We start from the raw sequence: 27,882 nt of genomic DNA on the forward strand, positions 1-27,882 counted from the left end.
TTTTGCAGCCTGATACTGAAAACTTTAGTGACATCTGTAAAATGCATCAGATACTTTGCTTCATACTTTTTTGGGGTTATTGTTTTAGGGTTACAACTTGACAAATTTTAGATGATGTTTGGATAAAGTTTTCATCAAATGATATCAGCAATAATTATCTCAAAACAGAGTATAATGTTGGTTTATACCAGTGGTTCTCAAACTTTTTTGACCGCGACCCAAATCTGAGTTTTATGAACATCTCACGACCCAAGTCTCAAACATCAAAAAATGTATTTTTTTCTGATATGCATGAAAAAGACACAGACAACCAGTAATAAATAGTACACAGAACTATAAAACAGTGATTTATTAGAAACAAATGATTGATTTATTTTAGAATGATTGATGAAACTGAAATTTTTCCTTTATTATATCTTCAATGCACGGCTCTATTTTTTATTCGGGAAACCACTTCATATTTTATATTTAGTGAAAGATCTCAGATTCGACTTTAACTGTGCTGTTCGATAATGAGACGGAATGCAATTCATCGCTGCATAGGGGTCCGCCCATGTCAAAATCGATGCAAGCCTAACGAGCTCATTTCGTTCGACAACACTGCATAACACAGCACATATTGTGACATTGCAGCAACATGATCATTGATAGAAGTGAATCCCAAACCTAAAAATGTTTCCTTGTACGAACTCATCCTTAAACGCTAACTGTTACATCTCCACCGTCAGTTTCGCATGATTAACTTGTCCTATTATTTTCCGTGTTATGACGTAACAATCGCCAGGTGCGTAACAGTGGAGTTGGAAGCCTATTGGCGTCTGTATGTGGAAATGATTGGTTCGTTTAACTGTACAATGTGGCCGAGTGAGGTGACTTTACTACTACATTAAGTAACTTCGTTTGTGTTTACTTAATGCAGTAATAGTTCGTTTGGGCAGAAGTGAATCACCATAGCGTGACCAATTTTTTGACCCTGCGCGACCCATGTTTGGGTCGCGACCTATACTTTGAGAACCACTGGTTTATACCATGCTACAAAGACCAAAACTTGACTCCTGTTCATCATTTCCATTTTTAAAGATATGCTTTTTAGGTATATTCACAGTACATTCACATTACCGTACCAACGCAGAGTATATTTGGCAAGTGAATTTTCAACTGTGTTTTAATATAAGTTTCAACTGTACCACAACAAATTAGATGCACATAAGCGAATCGCCAGTAAAATCACTTTTTTGACACATCTTATTTGTTGTCACATACATACAGCTAACCTCCTAATGAGATAAAGATTGTGTTGCAATGCCGACTTAATCAAAAGTCTGTGTGAAGTACTTTTTGACAAATATTGTAACAAAACAACAGCATATAGTGCATGTTTACCTGTTTAGGCATCCATATAGAACCCGTTACCACACTTGGCTTCAGGTAGCATTGCCGATACAGTATTATCGGGCCAAACCAAGTTTGAAACCACCATTTTTTTTAGCAAAAGGACAGGGATGATTTTTGAAAGGAAAATGTTCTGCATATGGATAAACCTTAATTAGCCATTTTTGTTTTTTTATTTAACTAAGTGCATTAAACAATAAATAAATTGTATACAGGAGGATGGTCTTTATCACCATCATCATACCACGAATGTTACGATCCAACTGCCCAAAAATGGACTACACTAAAGCCATTGAACACTGGACGTGCATGGCATGGAGCTTGTGTTATAAACGGAAAGATTTATGTTGTAGGTGGAGCGAAGTCTGTGTAAGTGTTATTGTAGTGTTGTCATAGAGTTGAGTCACCAGTTTAAAATAAAAATAAACATAACAATTCATATGTGTGTGGTCATAGAGTTGAGTCACCAGTTTAAAATAAAAATAAAAATTCATATGTGCTTCCAGTTTTGTTGACCCCTTATGGAGCTTTTTTAGAAATGTTTGGAACTATATTTGGTGCACTGTATCGTCATAATGCTCTTTAGTACTGGTTGTGACATCACCGTTAGTTTTTGATGTGTTAAGATTTGACCCATGGATGTTTTGCTACACAGGCTTGAGAAACTTAGTTCAGTCGAAGTTTACAACCCTGTCCGGGATTCTTGGACACATTTGTTTGACTTGGAAGGACCTGTTGCACATCATACAGTTGTAGCTTTGTAAACCACAGTGGATGAAAAAGAACATTAACAAACATTATACAAACGTTCACTGAAACATTGAAGAAGAAACAAAAATCTATAATTCCTTTCATAGGGAAGGCACTACTGAAGCTTAACTGAGAATTATCGGTTCTCTTCCCTGAAGGTGACACAAATTGATTTTACTTGATTTGTTTGTTATTTTCTTGTTTGTTTTTTTCTTTCCTGAAGTTTGTTCACCTTTTTGCCGTGAAATTATTGATGGATTTGGATGAGACTTACAGGTGGCAGATATAGTTGTGTGGATGTGTCATATGCTTCGGTTGACCCAATAACCCCAGTATTTACCCCGCTAACCCCTTAGAATGGCTTCCCCCCAAAGTTTGTCCGACTCGTTTTGCCATCAAATGTTTGATGGATTTGGATGAAACTTACACAGATGGTAGATATAGTTATGTAGATGTGCATCCCACTTTGTTTGTGGTGATAACCCCAGTATTTACCCAGCTAGCCCCCTAAAATGGTTCCCCCCAAAACAGTTTGTCTGACTCGTTTTTCCATCAAATGTTTAATGGATTTGGATGAAACTTACACAGATGGTAGATGTAGTTATGTAGATGCGCCATCTGCTTCAGTCGATAACCCCAATATTTACCCCACTTTCACCAAAAGAATAAAATGTTTTTGCATGTTGCTGCACACCACAAACGAAAGGGTTGTGTGGTGTAATGGTGTACATATAGCAACTAAACATATGTTACTTGTGCTTGTGATCTACTTGCATTGTTTGGTGTACATGGCAGCGGGAGTGTAACAACCATATGAACACAGAAGTCTCTACACTTTTTGCTCAAAATACCTCCGGTGGTCAAAATTGTAAACACCGACTGGGACAAAATTTTACAGGAATGTTGAATTTGCAATGTGGTTTGTTATTTTTCTTTAGGAGTAGAACCCCATTAGCCCTCAAAAATTGTTAATTTTTCAAACAATGTCTGAATCAGAAGAAATCTGGGCAGCTTACAGAGTTTGCCATTTCCTTGTAAAATTTGCCATTGATGGCAGCTGATTGTTGTGTTTAAGCCTATTTTCTCATTATTTACCTCTTTATTTTTTAGATAGTTTGAACTCTATAGCCTGTTTATTAACACACAGTACCAATCACTATGTTTCACCTCACAACCACAAACTTTCTGGTAGTTATCTCTTGAAATGCATTATTTACAACTTTGCATGAATGCCTGCAGAAACAACCAAGGTTATAAAAGGCAGTGGATGACATGGGACCTAATGTGAAATAAGTGTGGGGAATATATTTATGTTTCAAAATAGGTTGTAGTGTATATGCAAGGCAATATGTGCAAAGCCACCACTCCAGTTTCAAGTATACTACACTTAAACTTTGATTGTTTAGTGCCTTAGTTCATTCTAACCACTCCATAATGTATGCCCTTTTCTACTTGTTCCACTATCGTTACTCCTCATAGGTGATTTACTCACATTGCGCCAAACTCAATTTCTGGTCAGCTTCTATCTCATAACGCTTTGTAATGACGGTGTACATCAGTGACTCCCAGCCTTTGTTACTGTGCAACCCCCTGTTTATAACAAACAAGTAAGAAACACTCAAGAGTGTTTCTCTGAATGTTCACAATCGAACGTCAATGTGACATTCAAGCAACAGTTAAAATCGTGGTTTATTCAAATAAAGCCAGTCTTATGTCACCAGTGACTTTCGTACTATTTTGTTCATTTTGTCATGTTATGTACTTCCTACTTGTAGTTATTTATTTTTGTGACGCCTAGATCGAGAAATACTGTACATTGTAGCTGCTGCGTGTTTAGTTGTGTCTTTCACAATTTTGCGTTCCAAAACGTTTTAATATAGTGTAGCTATTTTCGACTTGTTGATTGTTTTAGTATTTTCGTGTCGCTATGATTTCTCTCATTATGCAAAATAAACCTTATATTACTCACCCCTACAGAAATGCCCCGTTGCCGAATTGGATAAAACTGCCCCGTTTTAAAGGAGCCCAAAGTCTGAACGGAAAAATTATAGGCCTACTGTTTACAAGCGTTGATTTTGCGGTCCAACATATTTTATAACAAATACATATAACAAATATTTTTATTTAGTATTTTCCACCTCGCTTGTCATCTATTTATTCGTTTCCTGCTATATTTGCTCGCGTGGTTTTCCAGTGGTTACGACTGCCACTTATGCATTTATCTGCTGTATTTATTTTAATGCCAATTTCTGTTCACCACCTAAACCTTATTTTTTCGTTTACTTACGGTTTTCTGTTACGTTTATCATCAGTTTATCGTTTTTATTTTGAGTTTTTTTACCGAATCACATTTCGTTATCGTTTGTTTATCCAGTGCCCTTTCTTGGTTTATTTGTTTAGCCTATTGTTGCTTGTTTATATTTTGCCATTATCTGATTTTGCGCCTTATTATTGTATAAAATTTAAAATTGCTATTTTCCTCATACTGATTTTTATTACGTTTTTACTTTTTTCTTTGATTTTTCGCCTATTTTAAATTCGAGATGGCTGACCTCAGGGTCTTTCGCCACCCCGCCGCTTGAAGACCGCAAAATAAATATACTTAACATACTTATTACTCCATAATGCTTGCACCTTAATAGGTTTTTTTGCGACAGACAAGTTTTTCTGCAGGTGTTGAAAACAAGTATTTTTGCTCAAAACATTGACTGCAATAAGTGATAGAAAGTTAACGTCAAATTATGCGTAATTTGCTGGGAGGTGAATAAATATTTAATATTGAATTGAAGATTGGTTTTAGTACTTTGATCATATCCGCCACCAAAGCACACTGGAGGCAAGGCAGATTTCCAGAAAGGGCAACAAGTTGACAATTTAACTTCATTTTACTATGATGCAAAAACATTAAAGCAAATCTGAGTTGGACTGAAACGAAAGCGAAAAAAATTCGAAATCATTGCATAAAACGATCTCTATGTTTTGCAATCGTCACGCATCATCGGTCACACGTTTTCAATTTGTTATTGTTTTGATGTTGCGATTTAATAGATGTTTATTATTGGGTTTGCTGGCAAGTTGCAATACCATCATCATTTCGCCGAAATGGAAAGTGCGAAAATTGTTAATAAACGTTACGCACCACTGCGCTTGGAGAAAACGTTTCAGCTTGTAAAGTCACATTTCTGGTTTCAAACAGTATTTGCCAACGAAATGACTTTAACCGATACTTGTTTACGTATAGGTCGCCCATATGTAAATGCATTCACGGCTAGTCCAATGTTGCGAAACAAATAAAAAGACATTCCGAGCCTAATATTTTTGTATAAATTGGCACAGATGTACTTTAGAGCAAGAAGTTTCAGCTTGTAGAGTCACATTTCTGGTCTCAAACAGTATTTGCCAACGAAATGACTTTAACCGATACTTGTTTACGTATAGGTCGCCCATATACAAATGCATACACAGTATAGGCTATAGTCCAATGTTACGAAACAATTAAAAAGACATTCCGAGCCTAATATTTTTCTAATAATTGGCACAGATGTACATTAGAGCAGTGCTTGTCAACCTTTTTTGAAGCGGTACACCCTTTTAACGTTCGCTCAAAATTTGTACACCCCAGTGAAAAATTTATTCAACCCTGTAACACACTGATTCTGTGGTCCTAACAGAAAGAATGATGAGCAAACAGAAATAATGATGAGCAACAAGCCATAATCCACTTTCTACTTAAAAAATAACTACCATTAACAACGATTATGAAGTGAAATATTAATCTATGACGTCACAAATAGAGTTTTGCAGCTTAAAATCTACGTACACTTGAGATGCATGTTGTGCCATATATTGTTCACTCCAGTCAGTCTGTTCTAAAACTGAAACCTGCCTATTGTGATACCTAGTCATAGGTATATTATATTTTGTATATGGTACACCCCAGTACACCCCATCAAAGTGGTACACCCGTTAAAAATTATGGTACACCCTGGGGTGTACAATACACCCGGTTGAAAAGCACTGCATTAGAGCAACAAGTTTCAGCTTGTAGAGTCACATTTCTGGTCTCAAACAGTATTTGCCAACGAAATGACTTTAACCGATACTTGTTTACGTAGGTCGCCCATATACAAATGCATACACAGTATAGGCTATAGTCCAATGTTGCGAAACAATTAAAAAGACATTCCGAGCCTAATATTTTTCTAATAATTGGCACAGATGTACATTAGAGCAACAAGTTTCAGCTTGTAGAGTCACATTTCTGGTCTCAAACAGTATTTGCCAACGAAATGACTTTAACCGATACTTGTTTACATAGGTCGCCCATATACAAATGCATACATCGCTAGTCCAATGTTGCGAAACAAATAAAAAGACATTCCGAGCCTAATATTTTTCCATAAATTGGCACAGATTTACTTTAGAGCAAGAAGTTTCAGCTTGTAGAGTCACATTTCTGGTCTCAAACAGTATTTGCCAACGAAATGACATTGACCGAAACTTGTTTACGTATAGGTCGCCCATATGTAAATGCATTCACGGCTAGTCCAATGTTGCGAAACAAATAAAACGACATTCCGAGCCTAATATTTTTTTATAAATTGGCACAGATGTACTTTAGAGCAAGAAGTTTCAGCTTGTAGAGTCACATTTCTGGTCTCAAACAGTATTTGCCAACGAAATGACTTTAACCGATACTTGTTTACGTAGGTCGCCCTTATACAAATGCATACACAGAATATAGTCCAATGTTACGAAACAATTAAAAAGACATTCCGAGCCTAATATTTTTCTAATAATTGGCACAGATGTACATTAGAGCAAGAAGTTTCAGCTTGTAAAGTCACATTTCTGGACTCAAACAGTATTTGCCAACGAAATGACTTTAACCGATACTTGTTTACATAGGTCGCCCATATACAAATGCATACATCGCTAGTCCAATGTTGCGAAACAAATAAAAATACATTCCGAGCCTAATATTTTTCCATAAATTGGCACAGATGTACTTTAGAGCAACAAGTTTCAGCTTGTAGAGTCACATTTCTGGTCTCAAACAGTATTTGCCAACGAAATGACTTTAACCGATACTTGTTTACATAGGTCGTTCATATATAAATGCATATATAGCTAGTCCACTGTTACGAAACAAACAAAAATACATTCCGAGCCTATTAGTTTTCTATAAATTGGCACAGATGTACGTTAGAGAAAGAAGTTTCAAGTTTTGAACATTTCTATTGCCTAGACTCGAGTCGCCCGGAGTTAGAGTTCTTTAATTCCAACATTAATTAGCCGGTATTGGTTGTAAGCCACTACACCACGTCAAGGTTCCGGCAATTGTAGTGGTTTTATTTTACAGATAAAATCCTCATTTTGACCATTACAAAGTGAGGCAAAAAAAAACTGTTATTACAAACAGAAGAAACCCAGACACAATAATGAAGCATTACATGTTTGTTGGTTATGTAAAGAACATTTGAGCCAACAGTTTAGTTCTTTTTCTGGATGTTTCATGCAGTCGGTGGGACAATTTTACTGCTAGCATCGCGGTATGTCAAACTGTCAGTTTTCATCACAAAATATGTGATTGCTTCCATGTTTAAAACATGGGTGAAAAAAAATTAACGTCTAAATTTTTGGTGAGCAATAACTTGTCAAGTACGGAGTGCTTAACAACAAACTGAGGTCTTATGCGTCTTCCCTGGAACGTTTGCCGAGTGACTTGATCTCCAATTAGTTGTTGTCGCAAACGAAGGTCGCAAAAGTAATAGTCAATAAATCGCAATAAATCTGTCATGCAATTTGGAGTCAAACTGGTATTGTTTATTGTAATCTGTGCATTGTAACTTATCAAACGCTGTCTGTATCCGCTACTAAATAAACATAAGCGATAACAATCAGATCTGCTTTGGGCCTGTTCGGGTGTTGTGGAAATTAGATCTGATATATTGTTGGTAATATATTCATAAACTATTTTTTGTTGCCCGGAAAAACTGTGAAGACCAGAAATTTGAACACCGTTTAGCTCCAAATCAGTGTCCTTGTAAATAATTCGTTCCGAAGGTTTAATGGCATTTTGGTCAATTCGGCGACGCTTTCTGCGAATTACCTTCACTGGTTGGTGTTTAGCAACAGAGGTGGTAATAACATCGGTTTTAGTTTTTTTATAGTAAAAAATGCAACTTCCAGTTAAAACGCTATTCTGTATATCCGTCCACGTCCTTTGTCTAACTGTATCGTCATCAAACTCCATTGCACCGCATTTATTAAATTTGTAGGCAACGTAGTGACCAGAATTAACATCCAAACCAACATGAACCACAACTGACGCTAAAGTATACGTGACCTTTTGTGTATCAGAGCAAAATGACAACAATCGATCGGGAATTACACGCTTGCAACTCTTCGAACCACCTAAGTTTCTGTGCAACACAATACATAAAATATCAGAAGCGGTTACAATACGTAAACTTATTTTCTGTTTTGCGTCCTCGTTACAAATTGAACAATTACCAGCAATAACGCTTAAAAACTCGGCATCACAATATTCTTTATGATTGCAGTTGTCTGAAATGCTTTCAAACATCGGCAATGTCAAGGCAGACTGCTCATGTGCGGATTTCACGACGTTGCCGCAAGTCGTACACTGTTTTGTTGCTTGTACCCTAAAAGACGAATTTAAACCAAAGTCTTTAAAAATAGCGGTAAAATCACACAGCATTACAAATTCGCTTGCATCCTGCTGTTGCCCAAGAGTCCAATTTAAATGTATACAAATGTCACGAACCAGTTGCAAGTACAATGTAACGTTATCTCTTTTTTCAACAAGCCCGCAAATACACTCCGCAATCTTTTTTTCCAATGTATCGTTGGAATTTAAAAAAGTAGGCGCATCAACAAACAGGGACATCACAGCCTGTAAAACATTGGACTAGCGGTGAATGCATTTACATATGGGCGACCTACGTAAACAAGTATCGGTTAAAGTCATTTCGTTGGCAAATACTGTTTGAGACCAGAAATGTGACTTTACAAGTTGAAACTTGTTGCCCCAATGTACATCTGTGCCAATTTATAGAAAAATATTAGGCTCGGAATGTCTTTTTATTTGTTTCGTAACATTGGACTATATACTGTGTATGCATTTGTATATGGGCGACCTACGTAAACAAGTATCGGTTAAAGTCATTTCGTTGGCAAATACTGTTTGAGACCAGAAATGTGACTTTACAAGCTGAAACTTGTTGCTCTAATGTACATCTCTGCCAATTTATAGAAAAATATTAGGCTCGGAATGTCTTTTTATTTGTTTCGCAACATTGGACTAGCGGTGAATGCATTTACATATGGGCGACCTACGTAAACAAGTATCGGTTAAAGTCATTTCGTCGCCAAATACTGTTTGAGACCAGAAATGTGACTTTACAAGCTGAAACTTGTTGCCCCAATGTACATCTGTGCCAATTTATCGAAAAATATTAGGCTCGGAATGTATTTTTATTTGTTTCGCAACATTGGACTAGCGATGTATGCATTTGTATATGGGCGACCTACGTAAACAAGTATCGGTTAAAGTCATTTCGTTGGCAAATACTGTTTGAGACCAGAAATGTGACTTTACAAGCTGAAACTTGTTGCTCTAATGTACATCTGTGCCAATTTATAGAAAAATATTAGGCTCGGAATGTCTTTTTATTTGTTTCGCAACATTGGACTAGCGGTGAATGCATTTACATATGGGCGACCTACGTAAACAAGTATCGGTTAAAGTCATTTCGTCGCCAAATACTGTTTGAGACCAGAAATGTGACTCTACAAGCTGAAACTTGTTGCTCTAATGTACATCTGTGCCAATTTATAGAAAAATATTAGGCTCGGAATGTCTTTTTATTTGTTTCGTAACATTGGACTATATACTGTGTATGCATTTGTATATGGGCGACCTATACGTAAACAAGTATCGGTTAAAGTCATTTCGTTGGCAAATACTGTTTGAGACCAGAAATGTGACTTTACAAGCTGAAACGTTTTCTCCCAGACCTGAGAAAGTTGATTTGAACGTACCTTGACCACGTTTTATGGGTTTTTTAAAAAAAAAAATTTTTTGGAAACTACGCGCAGTGGTGCGTAACGCTTGTTAACAATTTTCGCACTTTCCATTTCGGCGAAATGATGATGGTGTTGCAATGCGCATACAATTAATAAGAACAAAATTACCATTATATAACCTATATCCTGGAATTTAATTTTTTGTGAATGTGAAGTAATGGAAGAAAATGCAATAAGGTGGAAGAAAATGCGATAACAAATAGTTCAATGTAAAGTCAACCTTGTAGTTTTATTTCTTGTAAGCTGCAGCTTATAGGGTTTTTGCATTCAAGACTAGCCATTCTGCATCAAGACCAACAAACTTGGATGAAGAATCAGTTGCTTTAAAACAGGTAAATTTTCAAGTTTTATTTAGTAATTTTCAAGTACTGAACAAAGTGTTTTTTGCAACATACATTTTAGCAGTGGTCAACAAACTTTTATAATCGTGGCCCAAAATACTTTCAGACATACTGTCAGGCCTACATGGTATTAAACCCACAACAGCAAACATAGACAAAAAATAAAAGCTACAGCACTGCCCTAAAATTGCACATAATTTTCACTTAGCTTTTGGGGTATAAACTTACTTTCAAATCTTACGATCATCAATTTGATTTTGGTTAAAACTTTAAATTTGCTCATGGTGTTGGATGTCCATCACAATCCAATGTTACAAACAAATCCTTCGTTGTGACAAAAAAGCAATGGTTTCAAATGGTTTAGTTTCTGATTGTTACCTTGACACAACAAGACTACTTTGACTACACATAGAGATCATGTTGCAGCCCAATTAGGAAAGTGCTGTACGGCCCACACAATAACTTAAGCCAGGCCCTTAATTTGACTTGTGGCCCATAGTGCAGACCACTGCATTACAGAATACAAAAATGTATAAAGAAACGTATTTGCGACTCTATAATCAGGGGTGTAATATTCTCAGTAACAGTTCTACCTGAATGAAGATCTAGCATTGTCAAGTACAGGGGTGGGGAACCTTTTTGTTCATTAAGGGTACTCAACGTTTTATCTACACTCATGTAGGCCGCATAGACTAGTTTCCAGGCCTAGGACAGTGGTGATCAAACTTTTTGATTTACAGAATAGTTGTTTTGCTATTCCCTCGTAGAGTTGTATGACGTGCGGCCCAAAATGAATAAAGGTAAATAAACTTCTCACAATATTTCCACCTTCACTACTACATTCATGATTTAATTTACTTGTAGATATGCTTGTTTACACAAGTCAATGGGCAGCTTGTGACATCACTGACAAGTCTCAGACATTAGATTATGCACAAACAATTGTTTTTTTGTTACACAAGTAAGATTGTAGAGCCATGACCACAGAAATCGCTTTGTAAACCAGTATGGGACCATTGGTTCTAGTGTGAAACACCGCTGCCCTAAAACTTATTAAACAGTAGCAGGATATAAGAAAAAAAAATACAGTAATTTTGTTTGTTTGTTGCATGTACAGAGAAACGGTCACTCGACCAATAGAACTAGTCATTCTGTGACAAGATCAACAAACTGGGGTGAAGGGTTGCGTACTTTAAAACATGCAAGTTTGTTTATTTGGTTGTCAACAACTGAATCTAAAGTAAGTAATTAGACATGAGTGTAGAATAGTAATAATTTTAAATTCTAACTTAACACAGGCAAATACCTGTTTGCCTCAACAGTCATAAAATTTAGGACTTGTGGTGTACCTGCAAGCTTTAAACCTATAAGTTGAAGCTTAACATGTTTTGTGTAACAACAGATCAACTACAACATACCAACGGCAACTGGCTGCTCAACATCGTCAAACACTGTCTAAAATGTAACTCAGTTTGAACCAAGAATTTACATATTCAGATTGTGGTAAGTTTTATATTGATCAAAAATGTAGTTTCATTACTGTGTTATATAACATCCTTGGGTGTCACAAACGGCAACATATTGACAATACAACTTTATTTAACAAAAAACACTGAAGCAAATCTGAGTTGAGTTTGTAAGTAGTGCCCTTGAAGTTAATGGCACATCTAAAATGTTGTTTATTAAATTTGGCCTTGTCTTTTTGTTTTGTGGTATAAAGAAAGGAAGTAAAATGTAAGGGGATTAAAATGTGAGAAATTTAATGAAACTTGGAAACTGCTGTTGTAAACAACCAAAAAGCAACATAAACTGAACACAAAATTAATCATGTTTTTGTCAACCAGTGACAGCACCATCATTAAATCGAAGGGTGAGTTACAAAATGTATTACATGAAAAATGGAAGGAGCAAACATAACAGTCATGCTTGACCAAACCATGCAAAACTGCCACCTCACGATCTGCAACAAGGCATTGTATGTTGAATATTTTAACTTTTGCTACCATAAAACATGAAATAATGTTTCAACGAAATTTTAGCTCTTCCAGGAGTCTTTATTTTAATATGCCAACATTTCGATGTCCCATACGAGACAGTTTTTGTGTGTGTGTGTTTCGCCGCCCTTTTCGCTTTATAATAACTTATGTTTTGTATGGGATATCGAAACGTTGACTGCTGGAAGAGCTAAAATTTCATTGATACATTATGCCTGGCAGCAACAGTGTATTAATGGAATAATGTTGGTCATAAAACTATTTTTGCAACTTGAAGTGTTGTGTAACAAATTACTGCAGATTGTGATCGGTTTGTGCACAGCTACCAGTCAGTATGCTGTGAGTGGGATTAATTTTTGACCAATCACAATGCAGTATAAATTGACCTTGACCTCAAAAAGTCATTTGGAAATAAAGTAAACTTTGTTGGTAAATGTGTGCTGAAAACATAAATCTGTGAACCTGAATAACCAATCCTTCACGGAATACTATTCTTTAGCGAGTGGAAAGCATATTTAAACTGAAATTGTACTTACAGACACATAGATGAATGGCCCTTTTTTAACCGATAACTAACAATCTTGTACGGCCGCTCAATATCCAGTTACAACAACAATTATTGCAAATAAAGTGGAGTGCTGGAGTTGGTTGGATGGAACGCTGTGGACTCAAACATTTCGGTAAGTCGTCAAAAGTTTTGACTCAAAACTACATGGATCTAATTACGAGAAATACAGTAGTATCGGAACATTCAAAGCTAATAAAATAAACATACCTGCTATTGCCATAGCAACAACAAAAATAGTAGTTGACTGTTCGCTACCAACTATGTAGATATGGTTGAAATAAAAAAATCAGAATAAATAGTGGCTGCCGAAAGCACCACCATTAATATTTTGCATCTAGTCAGTGATGGTCAACAATACAAACTTACACAACTGCTGTAGATCCTGTGGAAAACATTGATATTTTTTACCCTAAAACTTTAAATTTTAATGCAAATTTAGATTGACGGAGACAACAGTCTGTCTGCTTGCAATATGCCCACCCTACTACACATCACTGACCAAAACTATTATGACATCATTGAAACTGATGACGCAATCATTACCTACATTCTAAAGGTATTGCGCGATTTTGCTGTAAAAACATTTAAAGTTTGGTTTGCCAGTCAACATCCATTTTGTGTATGTACATATCGGTACATCTGAAATAACAACTTTTAACTTTGTACTCATCCGCTAGATGGCGCGTACGTGCTTTGTTTTCTACAAGTGATGTTTAGCATTATAGCTATTATTTAACATCCACATAACGTATATAAACATCAGTACATGCGGCTTTTGGGTTTGTTTGAAATCTATTTAATTACAAAAACATTATTTAAAAATATGTAACTTAACGTGAATACGACATTTACAGAAAGAAGAAATGTGAAACTTCCAACGAATCAACGAAGCTGAGAGAGTTTGAAAGGTGGCCACAATTCATGTAAGTTGATTTATTTTTTGCTGTTTCAGTTGCCGTGACCAGATGAAAATGAAATGACGTAATAGCACCATCTAGCGGCATAATGTCACAAATAAATTCCGCTATAACGCAAGACTGACGCTACTTGCAGTGTGATTAATTTTGTGCAGGTGTTGGCATGCAATATTGTAGTTCTAATTATGTCAAGGGGTTGGGGTCAGATTTAATAATACTGTATGGATATTTTCATTCCAAGTAATCTTGTTTCAGACGCACCATGTAAACTAAAACCAACGTCATCGGCGACAAAACGCTGCAAACACAAAGTGATAAACTAAATTGTCGTGAATAGACTTGGTAAGTAAAATAAACATTTTTGTGTTTTTAGTTCTGTGTGAAGCACCGATGCTAGTTTTTGCGCCTTGTTGCTGAGACATCCATGATAATGACAATAATGTCAGTTTTTGTCCCGCGCAACATTTTTAATAATTAAAAAATCCCTATTCGTGACCATGTACGTTTTTTATGGCAAAACTTTTTTATTGATCAGCAGACAATGACAACATGTTGTTGAAACGTAGAAAATGTTTCTATGCACAAAAAATCCCTATTTGTGGCAGTTTACGTCTTTTCATGGCAAAACTGTTTTATTGATATTGAAGAAATTTCGTATTTCACTCAATTGCGAAAAGCAGCGTCACACGTCAGGTGCATTGTGGGTATTTATGGACCAATCAGAGCGAGTATTGGTGCCACCCGTAACTACAGCGTACTGAAAACCGTGACTTCGATTTAGTAGACATGTTTTTCAGTATTTAACCAAACTATATTCAACCGCTGGGTGGCACACCGATACATTGTCGCATTTAATTCTGGGTTATTCTAGGACAAGGATACACCACGTTTTAGCTGTTACTTAAGGTTACTTATTTCATCACCCGTCGCTAGACTGCCCGCTAGACTGCATCTTTTTTTCCAAACAAACGTAATTTCGGTCGTAATATTCCACGTGCCTGGGAATACAGATTCGCGTCCAACTTTATCCACAGATTTGAAACTTAACAACTTGCTGATTACTTTTTATTGTATATTTACGATTTATATTGTTACCCCTTTATAATAAATTTATAAGACCAGTTTTTGAAGAGAAATATTAAACGAAATTATTTTCTTCAATGTACGACCGCCATGATATTTTATATTATAAGTTTCGCATTATGAAATTGCGTGACGTCAAACATGTTACCGCATTTAGTTGTGATGTCACACGCCTTTTTAAATCGTAATCGTGTTTTAACATTTTAAGTGTTCGGATAAAAACATTTATTAACAAGCAAACAAGGTATTAGGCTGGTGATAAAAAAACAACGCAGCATTTGACGAATGATTTTAAAAGTCGACCACATCAATATATTTGCACGTTTAATGTTCAACTGACATTTAACGAGATTCTTTTCCGAAACTGGGCACATTTTGACGCAATAAACATTTTGTTTAGATAAAAACCCACCTTGAATCTCACGGTTACAATGTTTGGATGTGGATCGTATGGGGGGAAGTACCTTGCAAGCGATGGCAGACGCAGTTCAAGAATCAGCTGTTGTGCTCATTTGCATGTCACAAAAATACAAGGACAGTCCAAACTGTAGGTACATATCGGTACATCTGAAATATACGTACCCATCCGCTAGTTGGCGCACATGTGCTTGGTTTTCTAATTATGATGCTTTTGTTGTCCTTACGCGTTTGTCGGTTAACGTCCATATAACGCGTGTACATATCACTACATGCAGCTTTTTGGTTTTGTTTGAAATCTGTTTAATTACAAAGAAATTATTTGAAAATCTGTGACGTAACGTGAATACGACATTTACAGAAAGAGGAAATGTGAAACTTTTATCAACGAGGCTGAGAGAGTTTGAAAGACGGCCACAATTCATGTAAGTTGATTTGCTTTTTGCTGTTCAGTTGCCGCGACCAAATGGGAAAATCATTGAAATGACTTAATGGCACCATCTAGCGGCCGAATGTCACAAATAAATTTCGCTATTACGCAAGGCTGACGCTACTTGCAGTGTGATTAATATTGTGCAGGTGTTGGCAAGCAATATTACAGTTTTAGTTATTTTAAGGGGTTGGGGTCAGATTTAATAATACTGTATAGATATTTTCATTCCAAGTAATCTTGTTTCAGACGCACCATGTAAAGTAAAACCAGCGCTATTAGCAACAAAACGCTCCAAATACACAGTGATAAACCAAATTGTCTGATTAGTCTTTGTTGCGAATTAAATAAACAAGGTTTTACGCTGCAATACGATTCAGATAATGACAACATGTTGTTGAAACGTAAAAAATGTTTTTATGCGCGAAAAAATGCGCTATTTGTAACAGATTGCGGTTTTTAAACTAATCACACAAAGAAAAAAACCCATTTTTTACTCAGCAAATTCCGTATTTCAGGAAAATTGCGAGAAGTGATTTTATACGTCAGGTGCATTGTGGGCCACCCGTATTTACAGCGTACTGAAAACCGTGGCGTCTCATTAGTAAAAATGTTTTTTAGTATTTTTTTGTTAAGCCAGAATCAGCCGCAGGGTGGCGCACATGAGTAAGAAATTCTTGTATTTGATGCTCAGTTATAGCAGGAAAAATCAAGATTAAATAAAACGGATTTTTTATTAAAATGCCTATTAAGATATTTATTAAGTGTGCAATTACCAACCGAATTTCACAAGTTTTGCTCCAGGCTGTTACATGACGTCAAACATATTATGTCATTAGATTGCGACGTCACACGCCTCTAACGACGTCAAATCGTAATAAAATCGTGCTCGGACAGAAATAACCAAACAAGGAATTAGGATCGTGATAAAAAAAACAACGCTGCAAGTGGAAAATAATTTAAAAGTCGACCACATCACTCTATTTGCGTGTTTGACCACAGATTTTTAACGAGCTTCTTTACCGATACTGGGCACATTTTGACACAATACACATTTTGTTTAGATGAAAACCCACCTTGAATCTCACGGTTACAATGTTTGGATGGATGTGGATCGAATGGGGGGAAGTACCTTGCAAGCGATGGCAGACGCAAAGAATCAGCTTTTTTTCATTTACATCTCACAAAAATATAAGGACAGTCCAAACTGCAGGTATCAGTACATCTGAAATATACGCCTGTAGCCATCCGCTAGTTGGCGCAAATCTTTTTATTGGTGCACTGAGTCGCACAATACACTTAATAAGTCATAAGAGTAAAAAAAATACCGCAAAGGGTTATGACGGATAAACGAAATGCAGGTTAAGGAACATAAACACTTTCATACCACCACGAAATAACGCAATGGCGCGAAGAAAATGAACGCTGGAAAGGGAAAATAAGGAAGCCCTGTTTGTTTGGCCATCGGGCGGCCAATCAGAAGCTAGAAAGGGTCGCGCATAAGGGCGCACAAATATACAAAAAACGACAAAGTAAAGTACAATACAAAACTTCCAAGTCCTGTATGATTGGCCGATAGAACGGCCAATCAAAGGCTTGGAACGGAACACGCTTAAGAGCGCATGTACAAGAAGCGACAAGGTAAAAAAAGGAAAATACGACACAACTTCCAAGCCCGGTATGATTGGTCCATCGAATCAGAGGCCTTTGAAGCGAACGCGCGTCATGGCGCGTAAACACAAGCACACAAGTGACAAACAACAACAGCGTACAATATGGTGACAAGACAATACGTATCTAAAGCCCTGTGTGGCTACGTACTAGGCGACTTCTAAGTCTCTAGTAATGGTGAGCACATAAGGCGCACTGAGGCAAAGTATATACAAAAACAAACATAGGGCAAGGCCCTGTATGATTGGCCGACAGTTCGACCAATCACAGGCTACGTGCTAGGCAACTCCTAAGTCCCTGGTTAAGGTAAACGCATAGAGCGCAGTTGCCGCCACCGCATAACAAGATTAAAATGGCCCAATAGCATCATCTAGCGGCAGAATGTCACAAATAAATTGCACTATTACGCAAGGCTGACGCTACTTGTAGTGTGATTAATATTGTGCTGGTGTTGGCAAGCAATATTATAGTTTGAATTATGTCAAGGGTTTGGGGTCAGATTTAATAATCACATGTCAGGTGCATTGTGGGTACTTAAGGACCAATCAGAAACGTGTATCGATCCCTCCGTTTCTGTAACTACCGCGTACTGAAAATTGTTGCTTTGCTCTGGTAGTAATGTTTTTCAATCTATATTTTTACAAAACTGCTAAACCACTGGGTGGCGAATTCTCGCATTTGATGTCCAAAATTTCTGGGGTTAAAACATAACTACGGTCGTAATACTCCACCTGCCTTTAAGTCTAGACTCCTGTTCAACTTCACGACTTTTTGATCCTCTTAATTGTACATGACGTCACCTTTTAAACTGTTACGCATAAAGAAAAGTCTACACCAGAGATCGGCAACCTTTTAAGCGCCCCGTGTCAATTTACCTGTTATTTCCATGTGGTAATGGCTTTGTGCTGTGCTAACTTGTTTGTGCGTAATAGTGGTTTGTGCCAGGTGACCTTCAAAGTAAGCAGAAAAAAGGGTGTTTTGTGCATGTAGGCTGGATTTTAAGACAATGTCGTGTTAAAAAAAACTAAAACAAGCAGGGTTACGGGTTAAATTAGTACTCCACTATGAACACGTAAATTGGTTGGCGTGCCAAGAAAACTGACCTTGCATGCTAGGTTGCCGGCTTCTGGTCTACACGCTTATGTCAACCATTAAATAAATAAATATTAAGGAAATTATTTGCATCAATGCACGACTGCCAGTAGATACATTCTAATTTAAACATGCGCGGCCGCAAAATTTGTATTGGTGCAACCAAAGGTTGTGTAATACTGATCCTGGAAAAATCAAGCAATTCTAAGAATATACCAAAGACGTTTTACAAATTTCGCATTACGAAATTGCGTGACGTCAAATATATTACGTCATTTAGTTGTGATGTCACACGCCTTTACCGACTTAAAATCGTAATCGTGTTTAAAACTTTAAGTGCTCGGATTAAAAAATACCCAAACCAGGTATTGACTTCGTGTTAAAAAAACCACACAACATTTGACGAATGATTTAAAACTCGACCACATCAATGTATTTGCGTGTTTGATGTACAACTGACATTTAACGAGCTTCTTTTCCAACACTGGGATATATTTTGACGCAATAGATATTTTGTTTAGATGAAAACCGACTTGTAAAAAGTATATGGATAGTCCAAACTGCAGGAATTGGTACACCTGAAATATTCGCCTGTAGCCTACCCATCTGCTAGATGGTGCGCATGTGCTTGGTTATCTTACTGATAATGCTTTTAGTTGTCTTTGCGTTTGTCGGTTAACGTCCATATCACGCGTGTTCATATCCGTACATGAAGCTTTTGGTTTTGATTGTATTTTATATAATTACAGAGAAATTATTTTATTCAAATACAGTGACCATCTAGCGGCACAATGTCACAAAGAGAGTTTGCTTTTACGCAAGGCTGACGCTACTTGCAGTGTGATTAATATCGGGAAATAGAATGTACACCACCTCGTTGTTCAAAAGTGTTAATGGGATATTTCGGGTGACTCAGTAGCTTGCGGAGAGTGGGCAGGTTGGACGCCAACCGCCATGCCGATGTCAGGCAACATACGCCGTAAAATATCCGTCAGTTTGGGTAGTTACGGAAGTGTCACAAAACCCTCTGTTTTTTGATGGGTTAACTGTTTGGGACAAGTTGCCCGTCGATCGCTTCAAGGCTTTGCGAACCTTTGTCAGTTCCGCCTCGCAGTCGTCGCTATGAGTGCACAAGCGTCATGCCTGATTTTTTAAGGAACGAACGACACCTCTTTTCTGGTATGTGGGGTGATGAGATCGAAAATTGAGATACTTGCTGGTACTCGTATTAAGGCGGCCTGTGTGGATACAATTGCCATAAGAGCTCTATAAACTTGATATTATGCCATTGCTGTAAACAATAGCTCACATATAGGTTATAGTTTGAGTCACCTTATTTAAATACCAATCACAAAAAGGCGAGTCGTTACTGACTTGAAAGAAAACATAGCGCCACATGGACATCGAACAATTACCAAGCCGGAAATAGCTGCGCAACGTTGAAACGTTATGGAACGGTAAACAGTGGAGGCAACAATTGGTGGATCATGACTAAACGTGCTTGCAGCAACATAAGTGATTCTTAACCGCTACTTATTTTGTGGCCCTCACCAGACCTCCGAAAATCACTACAAATTATTATTACCATGAAAGCTGCATTAGCAAAAAATTGATGACATATTTCGAAATTTACTATTCATGTTTATAATGCAGCATATTTATACACTATCATTATTCAACCCAATGAATCTATAACCAAGAATAATTACATACAAAGGTTTATTGTTTTGTTCATTGTATTGTGCCTCAAAAGTCAGAATCAGTTTCTGCAGAAAGCTGTTTTATTATTATACTGCATTCTTTTTTTAAGTTACATTTAAGGCTCTTTAAACACTTAAAAAACTACCTTTTGGACAATAAAAAGGGTAAGAACCACTGAGCTACACCGCATTAGGGACTATTACAGCATATACACGTTTGGCTTTGTCGCTTTATACAAAAAACAGTTGCTTTAAAATGTGGCTTGTTGGCCGATGTTTAATCAACTGATTCAGCATTTGTACCATTCAGCATTTTTTTGACTTCTTCCATTCGATCTCGATGAGTGATAATAGCGGGGTTGGACGTTGTGGGCAGGCCGTGCTTCACTGGAGCGATTCTGCAAACTGAACGTTGCTGTTGTTGTGTCACCCGCATGTGCTGTACGTATAGTGAGGATTTGGGTTTAGTTTGTCCGAAATAACAAGTATTTAAACATACAAATAACTGGTGTATTACGTCACAAAGCGCTAAACGTCAACAAAAGTTGCTGTGACGTCATACACGCGTGACGTTGTGTTACGCTGTTATTACGAACTTGTGTTCTGTAATAGCGGCGTCGTATTGTTGCTTACAAAGTGTGGATAATTTGACTGTTGCAAAGAATGTTGCAACGTAAGCAATACATTAATATCAGATTGCAAGTGACAAATATCTTACATGCTTTACAAGTTAAACAATAAGGCGAATTATCGCTCAGTCTCTTTAAATATTAGAAATAGCAATGGTCGCGCCTATTTATGCCGCCATGTCGCTAGGTGGCACTAACATGTCGTTGTCATGATTTTTAAATAATTTTTCTGTCATTAAATCTAATCTAAGGCTGTATCGGCCTATTTACTTCATGTATTCCATTGGAGGTTTCAATTGAACGGGATTGAAATGGCAGGGAGTTCAATTGCGTTTCTTAATATCTTGTGTATAAAGATCGACAGCACCCGCCTGTCGAACGGCGACACATCGAAAACAATGGACGAAAAATCTATAAAACGGAGAAAATGGTGTCAAAACTGCGGCGTAACAAACAGATATGACATTGTACGTTGCTATAACAAAAAACTTTGCGAATTACCACTTGAAATTCGAAAAAAAACATACAACGTTTGTACAGATCAGCATTGGTAAATGTTAAATTGGCATTGTATTCTACTTCACCATAATTTGTTTTGGATTTAAATTGGCAAAGTTGAACAGTTAGCAATCAAGTCCCGCCTAAACCCGTTGCCCCACTGTGAGTTTGCACAAGTTTCAACATTAACCGAACCAGCAAAGGTTTTTATCGACCCCTGATCGCTCAGCAAATATTGACGTCACTGGTGGAGATTTATGATGTCGTCATTCCACTCAAGAGGCTCACATCAATGCTGTCAGACAATGCTGATACAAACATAAACCGGTTAACACAAAATGCAAAACCTTTCGTGGATTTGACATGAATCTTATGTCATCAATAAACTGCTTCAAAATTTTGTAAAAAAAATTAAAACAAAATCAATAAAGTTCAATTTTTTTCTCATTCACATGTTTGTTTGATGTTTTATTTATTTACACACTAAAGTCATACCTTTTTTTAGTGTCCAGAGATGTTTGGTTAAGCATAATTGTTGTTTTTGCTGGAAGATTTTCACAAACTGCCTCCGCTGCAAAGGAAAAGAGATCAGACTTTGAGCAAAATCAGGATTTTATGCGTTTTCAGAACACATTTTACTCATTTCATCAAAGTTCTCATGTACGAAAATGTTTTTGCTTAATTTTTAATACTGCTTATCTTATTTATCTTAATTGTAGAGTAAGCTTTGTAGCAAATAAACAGCAGTTGCTTAGAAAGATGTAATAATGCTTATTTGTACATACATTATGCCAAGTGTATTGCACCACAGAGAAACAAACGTTATTTATTATGACTTTATGTACAGTGACATTATGTTAGGTTACTATGTTGCACCTCTGATAAACTTTACAATGAAGACAAAATTGCTGCAAACATTTTTTTGTTGCATTCTAACCTGCTTAATGATTTTGTGTCGGGAGAGGGCGCTGTTGTGCCATTTTAGTAAGTGGCCTTACTAACAAGATTACCAAGAAGAGTGGTAAAAAATCATGATAATTGCAACAATATCCATGACATATAATGAATTAAATAGCACCACTTCTGGTAATGTTTTAAAGTTGCAATGCAAGGTATTTAATTAAATAAGTTGTAAGACAAAGTTGTTTTAATTGACTTGGGCAACTCTGCATCGCACAGTTGAGATTTCATCAACAAAGGTCAATGACATTTAACCCAATGCACTAAACTATTCAGGAAAAAGTGCAGATGTCAAAAACAAGACCATATTTGGTCACAGGAGTTTTAACAAGGAGTTGGTTAAAGTTTCTTCAAAGCAATGCAAACAAAGTCTAGTCTGCTAATGCTGCTGTCAATGGTGATTTTATATGAGTTTATGAGGCCATTTCACAGTTAAATAGGCTTGCTTCAATTTATTTTATCAGGTAAAGCCAACAGTTTGTTTACCTTGTGTCAAAATCGTGCCCAGCGCCAATCCATCGCTTTAATAAAAATCTTCATAAATTTTAACATTCAATGTAGAGAAAACAGTTTTCCTGTCACTGCCTGGGTTAATGGTGTCATCACTCTATTTAAGAGGTTTAAGAGGTTGTATGCTGCCACACAATGCTAGTACAAAAAAAAACTTGTTAGTAAGAAATGTACAAGTCGCCATGCTTTGACATGAATCACATATACTTCTATTATGATCCAGAAAACAAACATATTTAAACATTTTTATTTTAATAATAATTGTTTAGGTATTGGATACTGTGCAACATATAAATATTAAAACTCAACTTCTCATTTTCTCCTGCACATGTTTGTTTACAAATTTGCAATAATTTACAAACCTGCAGTCATTTTAGTCCAGGGTTTTATTCAGGCACTATTTAATTCTTTAGACATTCGAAAGTCTAGAGCAGTGGTCCGCATCCATTCATACGTCAGGGCAGCCTTTAAGTAATGCTCAGAACCTCAGTTTAATAATCATTTCATAGTCACTGAAAGAAAATTTACCAAGGATGGTGGTTACAAAAATCTTGATAATACGGTATCAACAATAATGTTATAAACGTTTTATGAAAGAACATAAATGAAAAATAAAGTCTATTTTAGTGATATATACATAAAAGATAAACTACATTTTTAGTGATTATACAACATTTTTAAGACTAACAGGCCCAACAATCAATGATTCATATCTGTACAAATGACTGACCAATTTGAGTAAATGTACAAAATCATTTCTATACATGTCGTTATCATCTCTCTCATTAAGTCGTTATCTTTTTTCTCATTAGTGGCGGCAACTGAACAGCAAAACGTAAAACAACTTACATGAATTGTCGCCACCTTTCAAACTCTCTCAGCTTCGTTGGTGTAACTTACATTATGTAAGTTTCACATTTTTTCGTTCTGTAAATATTGTATTCATGTTAAGTCACAGATTTTCCAACATTCTCTGTAATTAAATAGAATTCAAACAAAACCTAAGACTGCATTGGCACAATTACCTCATGTATAGATATTGGAAGTTTATTTGCATTTCTTAATACCTTGAGTATAAAGATCAAGGGTATCCGCCTGTCAAACAGGGACAAATGGTCAAAAAATCTGCAAAAGCAAGAAAAAGATGTAAAAATACAATATAACGCCAGCTATCAAGCAAAGTGTCTTTGACAATCCAATAACCAAAATTGTCGAACATCAAGGCATTTCAATGAATATATATGTGTCTTGGCACAGTTTCTGTGATATTGTGTTGCTAAGATTCGGTCACCAGGTAAAATAAACTCGACTCTGCCAATGCGATAATTTACTTCAATTATTGAGCTTGAAAACTTGAAAGCTTCCCGCTTTAAACCGTTGCTTCAGTGTGAGTTTGTACAAGTTTTCACAACAACCGATACAATAGACTGGTTTACCGGCGCCGACAGCGTGTTATTTGATACTGGTCTGCTTGGGAAGTCATTGTTCAAGCCCCTTAGTGAAGATTCACTTCATTGTTTTGCTGCCAGATGTGCCACACTAAAAGTGGTTAGCACTGAATGCAACAACCTAAGTGCTTTTATATGACTCCACTAACCAATGACTTTTGAAATGGGAAAACACGTTGACCAGCAATTAGTAAAGCCAGTTTACTCTCAAAGGTATTTTTTTCAAAGAAGGTTAAATTTGTATGATTTTAAATTCGAAACCTCCAACCAGAAAATCTTTTTTAATCTGACAAAAACACTACAAGGTTGGGAAAAGTGTGTACACAAGTAAACTAAAAAATGTTAAAATAATCAGTTTTTGTCTGATAAACTTTCATCAAAAAAAGGCTTTACATACATTTTTTTTTTAAATAAATAGTTGATAAATTGTGAAAATCGTTTAAATAAGTTGATGAATTGTGGAAACCGTTTTTGCGACAAGTAACATAACAATCAGAAACCATGTGTTCATTTCTTTTGTGTTCATTAGCTTGGAAAGATTTTCAATCACTACAGTTCTGAAATTAAACTTTACAAGATATGACAATAAACAAGATATATATAACATGTGCAAAACTTTCATTACTAATCTCATGCTCTTGTGAGATTAAAACTTTCCCAATACAGTTTTCAGGAGAAAACTAACAAACTTTTAATGTTACAGCTAACAGCAATCCCATCATAAGAAAATAAATGTTTTACAGTTACTATAATCTGCAGACATTAAAAAGCAGCAAGTGCCAAAACACTACTTGTAATAGTTTTTGACAAATGCAACTTAGTAGTTTTAATGTTACAGACAACAAATGTTTGACATCTATCTGTGCAAACACACAATTAATTACATTATGTTTTCATTGTTTTAGTAAAGTGGCGTATTGTGGCAAGTTTTTGTAACATTAAGGAAGAACTTGCTACAAATAAAAAAATAATAAAAAGTCCATGAGAGTCCCTTTATTTTTGCATTATGTGTTTATTTATCGGTGAGCAATGACCTAAAAAGTGTTTTACCCGACCATTTGCACAGTCTACATTCAAAAGCTTGCATTTATAATAACACACCATTTTTTCAATTACGCTGCATTTAATACAGTTTGCAGTTGATTTTTTTTATGTAAGCATTATTTACCATAATTTAATACATCACAACATGTGGCTTATTATCAAGACCTTACAATTATTTTGACCACATCAACATGCAGCTTACAGTAAAGTGGTTTGTATTTACCATAATTATTCAATTGTAAGCCATACCTTATAAGGATTTTTACCCTGCAGTTTGGGGCGCCCCTAAAATACACAATCTGTACGCAATCTACTTATAAAATGTATGCAACTTTTCAAAATGTTCACGGTTAGGGGTTTTAGGGTCTAGGTAAGGGTTTATAAGAAAAATAACACTATAATTTAGTTTTAGATGTCCAGTTTGGGCTTAATATTCTCATATGTGTTGAGAGTGGTACTAAACACTGTATGGTACCGCATGTTAACACTTGTGAGAAAGTTAGACCTGAAAGGCATCTGAAATTAAATTGTAAAGTTATTTGTATCATCAACCCTCACCCTAACCCTAATAGTCCTAACCGCCAACATCTTGTTAGTTTTTGTTAGTAGATTGCATATAGATTGCGTATTTTAGAGTAGCCGTACAGTTTGTGCAGCTTACAACTGAGGGTGGCTTATAACTAAGGGGGGCTTATATTTTAATATCATATTCAGTATTCAGAGATTCCATTTTTTGTCAGCTGGTTCCATCACAAAAGTCATATTTTTCAGCCGATTCTGTTACAAAAAAATCTATTGACAGTAACCAGTATTTCTAACCTGTTTGCTGATCACAAATTTTGTGAGACAGTTCTGTAGAACCGGTGCGAACCGGCTGAATCCCACCGCTGATATCGATATTATTTCCACACCCCTGCTTTTTGTTTTATTTTGCGCTCAAACTTTTTTTGAATGTTGGGTTTACAAAAGTGTTATTAAACAATAGTATCTAATTTCACCGGATGCAGCTTACATTATTTTTTTGACACCTTAACATCGCCTTACAATCGAGGGTGACTTACAATGGAGTAAATATGGTAAGTAAATATGGTACTTTTGTTTTTTCGCTCTTGCCATTTTGGTACAAGTTTGTTTCTGTGATAAGCTAACAAAGATAAAAATATGTGATTTAAACAGTTATAAGGCGGTCATGTCTAAAACTGAGGGCCCACTTGGATCACTTGGCATGCTTCTTGCAAGTATAAAAACTGCGTGTCCACTATATCCACTGGTGCTCGGCCTGCCTCTCGCATTAAAAAACCGCAGGCCCACTATATCCAGTGCTTGTCGCGTCTCTCGCTAGGAAAAATTGCGGGCCCACTATATCTAATGCTTGTCGCGTCTCCCGCAAGTATAAAAACTGTGGACCCCCATTTTTTTTTATTGCATGAGGCGGGTTAAGTGGGCCCGTAGTTTTATATGTGACCCGTTACAAAAGCCAATAATTAAAAACAGGTTTTTTAACCAATAAATGATTTGGTATAAAATTTGGAGCCATTTTTTTCCGACCTGGATCAACTCAAGTCTGCATATGCGTACAATGCGTCCATTTTCTCTATTTACATAAAACTCAAAAGTTTGTTGTTGGTAAAATCAGATGCAGAAATTTTTTGCTTTTTTGCCTTTCATGCTGTGTTACAGTTACAAATGTTTAACAGTTAGTGTAATTTTCATATATAGGATCTTTCCAGAAGTATATGTAATCTATACCTCAAAAAATCTATACCTCCCATGCTGGATAAACACATAATGTAAAATATATACCGGTATTTAATAATCAATACACATGCGTTAAACATATTGTGTTTGTTTGTTAACTTACTTGCTACTCAATAAACAACTCTTCTTACCAGCTTGAGCTGTAAAACCAGTGAGTTTCAGTCATTTTTTATAAAAAATTTTGGTACACAAATAGGTATGATGGTGAGATGCAGCAGAAAATTTACCACAACTCATTGACCAAATAGATTCGAAGTAATGCAACTTTGACCGCACCGTTGGCAGCCACAACAAAAACAAATACGCACTTAACCTTTCGCACAATTGTCAAATTTAGTGATGTAAGTCAATTAATAAAATGCAACATGGTTTATACATCGCTAATAAACCAACGACAAAAAGTTATAATGTTTTTGTATATTTTAACTTTAAAGTACGAATACTTTTTAAATCTGCATTTAAAAGATGTAGACAAATGTAACACTCCAACCTTAATATTTTAACAAAATTTGTCAGAAAAAATATAAAAAATTAAGCTTTAACCCTGCTGACTTTCATCAAAAGAATA

General features: G+C 36.1%; 2 long non-coding RNA genes across 9 annotated transcripts; one reads left to right on the top strand and one right to left on the bottom strand.

The window, feature by feature from the left end:
- The first annotated feature begins 10,385 nt into the window (after window positions 1-10,385).
- Window positions 10,386-22,166, top strand: LOC145224433 (uncharacterized). Of its 8 annotated transcripts, none has more exons than XR_013859651.1 (13): window positions 10,386-10,586; window positions 11,713-11,835; window positions 11,998-12,098; window positions 12,440-12,570; window positions 13,128-13,269; window positions 13,597-13,713; window positions 14,012-14,080; window positions 14,330-14,416; window positions 15,558-15,708; window positions 15,936-15,999; window positions 17,069-17,217; window positions 20,778-20,908; window positions 22,100-22,166. It is a non-coding gene; the product is annotated as an uncharacterized LOC145224433 (long non-coding RNA). The 8 variants fall into 8 exon arrangements; XR_013859653.1 differs by lacking the exon at window positions 22,100-22,166 and adding an exon at window positions 11,336-11,395 and having other exon boundaries at window positions 20,778-22,041; XR_013859652.1 differs by lacking the exon at window positions 20,778-20,908 and having other exon boundaries at window positions 10,387-10,586; window positions 22,100-22,161.
- Window positions 20,843-24,225, bottom strand: LOC145224434 (uncharacterized). Its single transcript, XR_013859657.1, has 7 exons — window positions 24,090-24,225; window positions 23,914-23,991; window positions 23,427-23,576; window positions 23,041-23,202; window positions 22,090-22,165; window positions 21,367-21,902; window positions 20,843-20,906 (listed from the first exon to the last, which is right to left on the bottom strand). It is a non-coding gene; the product is annotated as an uncharacterized LOC145224434 (long non-coding RNA).
- Window positions 24,226-27,882: the final 3,657 nt, after the last annotated feature.

Source organism: Phallusia mammillata, chromosome 4 (genome assembly GCF_965637545.1).
Source record: "Phallusia mammillata chromosome 4, kaPhaMamm4.hap1.1, whole genome shotgun sequence".
NCBI classification, from domain to species: domain Eukaryota; kingdom Metazoa; phylum Chordata; class Ascidiacea; order Phlebobranchia; family Ascidiidae; genus Phallusia; species Phallusia mammillata.